Source organism: Lactuca sativa, chromosome 6 (assembly GCF_002870075.4).
Source record: "Lactuca sativa cultivar Salinas chromosome 6, Lsat_Salinas_v11, whole genome shotgun sequence".
Taxonomy (NCBI): Eukaryota; Viridiplantae; Streptophyta; class Magnoliopsida; order Asterales; family Asteraceae; genus Lactuca; species Lactuca sativa.
Window position 1 is genome coordinate 61,507,104 of NC_056628.2, and position 9,408 is coordinate 61,516,511.

The following is a 9,408-nucleotide window of genomic DNA, read 5'->3' on the forward strand; positions in this document are numbered from 1 at the left end:
ATAAATCCTAGAATCATCTAAAAATAGTTTGGGGACCTTAAACATGTCAAACACCCTCCAATTAGGTGTTTACGGCCAAGGCACCCCAAGAACATGTTCATGGGCCGTAAACTCCTTTATACATGTCAAATGATACCCTAAATTCATACCAAGGCTTGGAAAATTAGTTAGAATCGCATGTGATTGTCCTAAGCCTCACAAAATAAATATGGTTTGAACTTGGGGGAGTTTACGGCCGTAAACTCCATGTTTACAGCCGTGAACTCCCATAAATGGTGTATATGTTCATACAATCCATTCCTAGGCTTTAGAAAAATCCATTCCAAAATTCCCCATGTGCATTGAAGCCATTTAGCATCCTAAATCACCCAACCATGAGTTCACGGCCGTGAACTCATGTATGTATGGGATATATGGCCTCAAACTCCATTAGGAGTTTACTCTTGAAGAGTAAACTCAATTCCCAAGTCCCTCGTATCATTACTCGTCCGTAGATGTCACCCGGGTCACTCCAAACACTCGTTTTGAAGTGTTTTCGCTCATTGGAGTGTAATATCATATCTAATTAGAGTTTATAAATCTAATTAGATATATTTGTAGACCATTTCATATTACATAGGAACCTCACGTGTTATCAAGCCTCGATTCGACACTTAGCATCCGGAACGTCGCATTTTCTCGTTTGGTGAGTTCATACCCTACCCTTTTTCAATGATTTTTCAATGTTTTCAGGGGGGAATACAAGAAAGAGTACAAGAATATCTTGTACTTAAACTCATGATTTCATTTAAATGGTTTCATAATTTGTACATTTTTAAGAATTGAAGACCTTTTAACAAACTGTTTTAACTTGCTGAGTTGTTGTTCAAACCGATTTTCAATTCTTATTATATATACTGTTATGTGGTATACTTCACATTTGATTGTTCACACTTATATTGATATAAAACATCAAACATTTGTAATATCTGTAATAAAACACCTAGGCTCGAGTGTAAAAGACAGGCATCATTAGAAAACATAAAACATCAGTATTGTCCTTAATAAAACACCTAGGCTCGAGTGTAAAGGACAGCCACCATTAGATAACATAGAACATTTGTGATGTCCTTAATAAAACACCTAGGCTCGAGTGTAAAGGACAGGCACCCTTAGAACTTAGTTAGTCATAGATACTACTTCCCTATACGAGAAGTAAAGAGTAATCTTAAAGATTGGAGACACGTCCTCTGTAACACTTCCTTGGCACGAGAGAGTGGAGGACTAACCCTGTAACCAGAATCTCCAGGAGGGAGAACGTGACTTGAGTGTATAGATCAATACGGGACTGAAAATCTCGCACCTGGCTGCTAGCTACATCCGAACCGAAAGGTTCAAGGGTGACGAAAGTCATAAAAAGGATACTGGCCCTGGCCCGAGTCATATCTAGTCTGAGTATGGTTAAGGACTCGCAATCAAGATTATTAACATTTTACACTTATTTATTAGTTTTATGTACGTAATAAAACTAATGTACATTTAAGGATAATCGGACCTTCAGGAGACTTCACACACACACATTCAGGAAAACATGGGGTTTTCCTGGGGATAACATTGAACATAATCGGAACCGGTAACAGTTCGCACACACAGAATCGGTAACAGTTCACACAAACATGTAGGAAAATATAGGATTTTCCTGAGTAACAGTAGTACGTAACCAAAAAAGTGTAACAAGTTAGATAACTAAACTTAACGATTCACAAGAACAATCATGGTTTTTAATCTATATTTTCATGTATATCAAACTATCTTGTATCTAGTTCGGGATGGTAGTCCCATGGTATTCAATCTATATTTTCACGTATATCAAACTATCTTGTATCTAGTACGGGATGTTAGTCCCATGGTTTTCAAACTACTTTCCATCTACAATTCACGTATATCAAAGTATTTTATATCTAATTCGGGATAGTAATCCCATGATTCTCAATATATAGTTTTGTGTATTAAACTATACTCTGTGATATTCAATCGGTCTTGTATTTAAGAAAATATGGGATTTTCTTGGACAGCCACTTTTTCAGGAAACCAAAGGAACTCATACATTTTTCACAAAACAAAACCGCTTATGAACTTACCAGCTTTATGCTGATTTTCAAACCGCTTGTATTCTCAGGTTCACATTAGACAGGTACCCGACGATCTCTTTTGGCGAAGACGAAGTGCGTAGAAGACTCGTCACATTTTGTTCATATATACTATGTATCACACTTGTACAATTTACTTTTGAAACAAATGTAAACTATTATATATGTAATGTAATGGTTGTCTACTTTGCTTACTATGTGCATTAGATTTGATACTCAATGTGGAGTCCGCCCCGGAAATGTTTCCGCCTTCGGTTTTCGGGGTGTGACATAAAGTCATACTTTGGACATGTAAGTCCATAAAGCCTCCATCTTTGGAACATTTTGAGGAATATAAACTTTTCTGGAAAGGAGGGATTCCAGATCCCTAGAGTCTTGGACCAATTGGCAAAGCTTTTGAGCTTTCCAACCTTTGATAAGGCCCTAGGAGCGTTTGGAGTAGTTCTAGACGGTAAAGTTGGAAAATTTATCCTTCTAGGCACTTTAGGGCTTCAGATCCAAGCCCTGGAGTTCCTAGATTCGGTGTATCATTACATCAAGCAAATAGGAATGGGGACTCGACAAGTTGCTCTAGGAACTGGACGAGTTGGATCGGGTCTCCCCACCTTCTGAATATCAAGTAAACTCGTCGAGTTGCTGAAACAACTCGGCGAGTTGGCTAGGGTTTGAGCAGATTATCTGGACTCGGTAGGAACTCGACGAGTCGCTAGATGCACTCGACGAGTTGAGGTCAACATAGACTATTGACTTTGACTGTTGACCTTGACTTTGATCAAGGTTGACCAGGGTTGACCTTGAGGGTAATTCTGGGATTTTGACAAGCCCATCTTATAATGATTACAAGAAGTTGAGTTAGAGAAACATGTGGGACATATCTGGTTCTAGCATTGTCGGTTTCAGCATTCGAGAGAGGTGAGTCTCCTCACCATACCAATGGGTCTAAGGCACCAAGGCGGTCCATTTTATGTTAGGTGGTACACTAGCGTTGTAGATATATGTGGCATGATAGTTAGCTTTGTGCTAAGTAGTATGCTAGTGATTGTATGTTATTGCATGGAAGACCGTGGGGGGAGCCCGTGGCAGTTGGGTATAAGACCATGTGGGGTAGCCCATGGCGCGAAGGTGTAGGACCCTGGGGGAGCCCACGACATCCTTACAGGTCTATGTATGCATGTCTTATGTGGTATATGTAGCTTCATAGCTAATACAATTTATGTTATGTGGATTGTGTGTGGGGTATGCTCTGGGGAACTCACTAAGAATTAGCTTACAGGTTGTAGATTTGTTTCAGGTACATCGGATCCCAAGGGCAAGGGCAAGGCGTGATGGCGCGAAGTGCACTCTCACACATGCTTTTTATGGACACTCTGATATTTTAAATAAAAGTTGTAATTGTTATGAGTTTGAAAACAATTATATATGGGATTTTGTAATTTATTGAAATGAGTTTAGATAATCAAAAAATGAAAATTTTCCTTTGAAAAATCCGGTCGTTACACCAGAAATTGCAAGAACAAGATGTTACATTGTATGTTGCTTGATCCCGAGTACGTATTCCATCTGAAATATTTCCAATAATGTGATCAAACGGGTGACCTGGAACAATACATAAATTAATCATTGATGAACTAGTTCCATTTGAATCACTAGGATGTTCTTTAGAATTTGAAAGAGGAGCTTCAGGATTTTCAGTTGGAGGAACTTCACATAATTTTTCATGAGCAAAATCTTCGATTTGGACAACATCTTTTAAGAGGTTTGAAGATTATAGAAGAGAATTTTGATCAAATGGGATGACAGTTTCAGTGAACTCGTAGTCCATAGATGGATAGTAAGCAATCTCATCTAATATCACATGAATTGATGTAGGAATTAACGTTGAATACTCAAAAGGATTTAGACTCATTTGAATATCCCAGAAAGAAACCTTAATCAACTTTAGCTTTTGTAGGATGTTTTCCAATGACGCTTAACAGTGATTGATTGATTTTGAGTATATGCTTATACCCAAAAGGAAGGTGGTTAACCAGCTTCAATTACCCTAGCGCATCCAACTTTAATCAACATCCAATTACATCTTATAGTGAATCCATTTTGGTGAGGAGTTTGGACCGATGAGAAGTTTTGAGAGATTCCTTTTTCATTGCAGAAATCCTCTAGATTGTAATTTCTAAACTTAATTCCATGATCACTTCAGAGTTGGCTTATCTTTCGATCATATGATAATTCATTCTTTTTTACAAGAGAGATGATTTCTTCAGTTGCATGGACATTTTGTCGAAGAAACAACACCAACGTGAATCTAGAAAACTCGTCAACAATTACAAGAGTGAACCCTTTGCCAAATCTTAACTTGATAGGAACTCGTCCAAACAAATCCATGTAAAGAAGGTTGAACATATCAATGAAAGAGAAACATGAACTAGGTTTAATTGAAGACTCGGTTTGTTTGCCTTTGACACATGTTGACCAAATCATATCTTTGTGAAACTTCATCTTGGGCATTCCTCGGACAAGTTCATTACCAGAAATCTTTGAAAAGAGTTTTGAAATTCAGATGAGATGGCTTCTTCTTCCACAACCAATATAAGTGAGATTGGATCCGGAGTAGAAGTAGTGTCTAGGAGTTGAATCAACAGAGAGAACATATGTAACGCCCGTAGATCTAGGCTCGTCAATTTAGAGGCAATAGGGGTCGAAAACGACTTTTTCGACAAAAGATTATTTAGATTAAATAATCTTAACCAAGTTGTAGAATATGTCACAAGGTTTCCGTACATATAAAGAACGCCGAAATCCGAGTTATAACGAAGAAGTTATGACCCGTCGAAGTTTCGCGACGGAACCGGCCCGGCACCGGGAAGCGTAAATAGTGAATTTACGATAGAACGAGATTTAGCCTTAGCGCTCTAAACGAAACTCTTAGAATATGTTAAACTAAGAACTTCGATAAAAAGAACGCCCAAATCTGACTTCGTATGAAGAAGTTATGATTTTTCGAAGTTTCGGATTAGCAATGTACAAACCGAAATTCGAATATTAGATCGAGCGATTTTTAGCCGACACGACCTGAACAAGAATCGAAGATTTCGTTAAGAGAAGCATAACAAGAAAAAAACGGGCGAAAACGGACGTCGGATGAAGAAGTTATGAGGATTTAACGGACCAGTCCTGTCCCGGCCTGTTAAAAATATAACTTTAAAAATAAAGTCAAAATTAGCCGACAGAGTCTAAACGAAAGTTGTAGAGTACGTCTCCACCTACGCGTGGATATAAAGAACGTCAAAAACGGAGTTCGTATGAACGAGTTACAAATTATAATAGCATATTTGTGTATTAAAATAAAGTATAAATCATATATACGTACACATATATATACATATGTATATATCATTAGAAAGGTATCGACGATGCGGTCATTATAAGACTAATGTTGAGTTCTTTCGACATTAGTTTAGTGCAAATATCGTTAAATCTATTTAAAATAGTATTATAAAGGGGTGTTTAGTTGTTTATATAACTATAAGGTCATTAAGTAATTATGGAGGGTAGTTTTTGTAAATTCAATTACAATAAATAAGAGGCTTGGTCTCTCATATTTCTTGTACCATTCTCTTGATTCAAGAGTCTTTCTCTCCTTATCCCCCGAGCATTTCGGTCCCTCGTGATTCGACTTCTATTTCTGTAGTTTTAGTATAGTAAGGTGAGCGCTGAGCGCTGCATGAATCTTTCTTAGAAAGATACAGCGACGAAGTTCTAGCCCTGCAGAGCCCGACTCCTAGCTAAAACCCCTTGTAAGTAAGTTATGCTTACCCTATTTTAATATAGCTTACATTTAAAATTAGTATTGTTATTATGAACTTATAATAAATATTTGAGCTATTATTATAACTTATATAAGTGTCGTTATAATATTTTTTTAACTACTTGCGGTACGGGGAATCTGGTTTAAAAAGCCGCATAGGGTTGTTGGATTTCAGAAGTGCTATATGCCAAAATGGTCCTGCCCTCCGGTGTTTTATGTCTGGCCCTGTCTGCACATAATGGTTGGAAAGTATTGTTTAAACGCTTATATAATAATAATAATAAGACTAATAATTAGTCACAGTAAATATTAGACTAAAATCTAGTGGTAATAATACTAGGTTTCGTCGAAGGAAATTATTTTAAAGTAAACGAAGCGCTGTCCGAGTACCGAGTCACCACCTTCTCTGGTGAGTGCATAGTCCCTTTCATCTTACACATAGATGTGAAGAATTTTAATATAAATTACGTGCTGTGTGTGCATATTGTCTGAATACTTGCTGTCTATGCTGGGTGAAAGAGTTTTATACATGTTTTAAATGATTTAAATTGTATATATATTTTATATCTACAAAATGTGTTGGGTAAAACATGGGTAGATGAAATAGTTGTTTTGTGATAACACGATGGGAGACATCAATGTTGTCAGTGATCCAGTCATCTAGTGGAGTATAGATGGTGACCATGGGCGATACTAGACGGTCTGGTGGAACGCTACTAAGCTCGTAACCTGTAGGTGTTTTTGAACTAGGTGCTCATTAGGTATTTTGAACTGAGTGTGTTCACTACGTATCTTTGAACTGAGTGTGTTTACTAGGTATTTTGAACTAATGTGTTCACTAGTTCCTTAGGATAATCCTTAGGAATGAATGAACGAGAAATAGCTGATTCTTAGGGTAGATCCTTAAGAGTAAAGAAGATAATGGGGATGGGTAATTGGGTTTAATTGCTTGATTGTTTAAACATAATAATTATATTATTGTGGGTTGAAAACCCTATGTACTCACCAGGTTTCCCAACCTGACCCACTCAGTTTATTTATATCACAGGTGTTGATATGAAGTCACATTACACTGAGAGATTAAAGAGATGTAGATCACTAGTGTAAATAAATGTAAGTTATGTTTATGCTTATGTTTCTGTATTGACAATGACCTCCCAAATGTTTTAAAATGAATACAATACGTTTCTTCGAAAATGTTTTAATAACGTATTTATCGTGTTTTTCTGGGAACAAATTCCACAACATTTTTATTAAAAGTACTCTGATTTTTATAAATCATAAACAAAATCGGTCTTTTCTGGCCGTGAAAATGGGGATGTCACAACATATCCAACACGTAGATATCATTTTTCAGTTGGCAGTGAGAACAACTAATTTCTTTGAGTCAATGATGTTTCCTTCCTTTTATTGAAATGAAACTCATGACCAGCGTCACAGAGCTGACTAATTAAAATAATATTATGTTTGAGACCCTTGACATATGAACCATTTTTTTTAATTCGATGGATTTGCACTCAATTGTTCCAAAGCCCTTTTCTTCCCTTGTTATCATCTCCATGAGTTACTACGAGGCCATTTTTTCTAACAAAATCATTCAGGAGGGATTTGAATCTTTTCATGTGCCTAGAGCATCCACTATCAAGATACCACAAATGCTCCTATTCCTGTAGTGCTATGAAAATATGTTAGGACACGCCGACCCTTTTTTCAATCTCACTGAAGAAAGAACATTATAACAGGCAATAGGAAGATACTTTAATGAGTTTTTCTTTTTTGTCCATTTCTCATTTCTAATGCGAATACTGTCATTTCTTTTAGTATTTTCTTCAACAGTACAATCGCTTATCTTATGAGAAGTATCTCCACATCTATAACACATCGTTATACCTTATTTTTTGTTTTTGTTAGCATTATTCCAACATTTGAGTTTCCAATAGGTTGACACTTTTTCATTAATCTTACAAATTTTTGAACAAGCTTTAGAAAAAAAGGATCTATCCTCATCATAAGGTATCGAAGTGGAGAGATGACATGCTGATGTACACAAAGATTCATTAATGTTAGAGAAAGGATCATCAACTAACAGTGCAATTTGGAGAAACAATGAGTGTTTTCATGTATGGAGTGAAATTCACCATTAGAAATGAGAAATTTGAGGTACCAATGAGTGGTAGGAGTAGTAATGTCAAGGGAAAGATTTTTAATGGTGGTATCCAAGGCATTTAAATGGGTGGTACATTTTGTAAAACCATCATGAGAAGTTGTGCAATGTTTGTTGTTTGTCAATAAAACACTGATTTATATAAGTGGTACCGACAAACCTAGATTTAAAATCTCCTTCAAGTTCACTGAGAGTAAATAAATTTGGTTTAGTGTCAACTTTTTTATAGATTTTGATAGCTTCATTTATATTTTCGCGGAGAATCTTTTCACACCGAGCAGGTATCTAGGCATTTATTATTTTATTTAACTTAAGGTGAGAGTGAGCCGAATTATTTACAATACCTTGTAACTTACTTGAGAGCAACTCACTTTTATCCTTTTTTTTAGGGGTGAGCATAATAACCGGAAAACCGAACCATAACCAAATTAACCAATATAACCGAACCATAATAACCGAACCGTTTTAAAAACCATTGGTTCGGTTTCTAATTTTTGTTAACCGACAACAAACGGTTCGATTATGGTTTTATAGGTTAACCGAACCATTATTAACCGAACCGCTAACTTTATATTTTAATACATAAAAATTATGGATTATATATAAAATAATATAGTCAAACTTATTTAAGACCCATTAAAATTTCAAAATATAATTCATTAATCGTAACTTATTAGGAGACGAATGTGCAATCAAACCATCAAAGGATGATCACACAGATCATGTAGACGCACATAATTTTCCAATCATACATTGAGTGAGATTATTGATTAATGTTGTAATTCCTAATCGGCTAATTCTATAACTTGTAAACATTATTCACAATTAGTTTAATCTTCACACTCATAATCCTAATTGGAGGTTTCTCACACCGTTAATCCTAATCAAAGATTTTTTTGACTTTATAGTTCTATTGAAGGATTTTATTAATTTATAGTCAAAACTTCTAGGTAAGTTAAGTTTTGGTTCTTCTTCACTTCGTGATATTTTAAAAATGTATTTTTTTTTTTAAAAAAAATTGTCTTTTTTTATTTACTGTTTTTGACTTAATCACATTGAATGTATATAAGTGATTGTTTTTTTATCCAGATAACATGTAATATAAATGATTAGTTATTTTATTTTATAGTTTTTGATTTAATCGCTTTGAACGTGTATGGATGTTTGACTTTATTTTAATGTTAATATCAATTATCAATATATGAAGTTATTAATGTCAATTTTTTTTAATGTTTTATACTTTTTATTGAATGTTTTTGATTTTGAATGTGACTATGTGTTATCTCACTTTGAGTATCAAATGTACACAT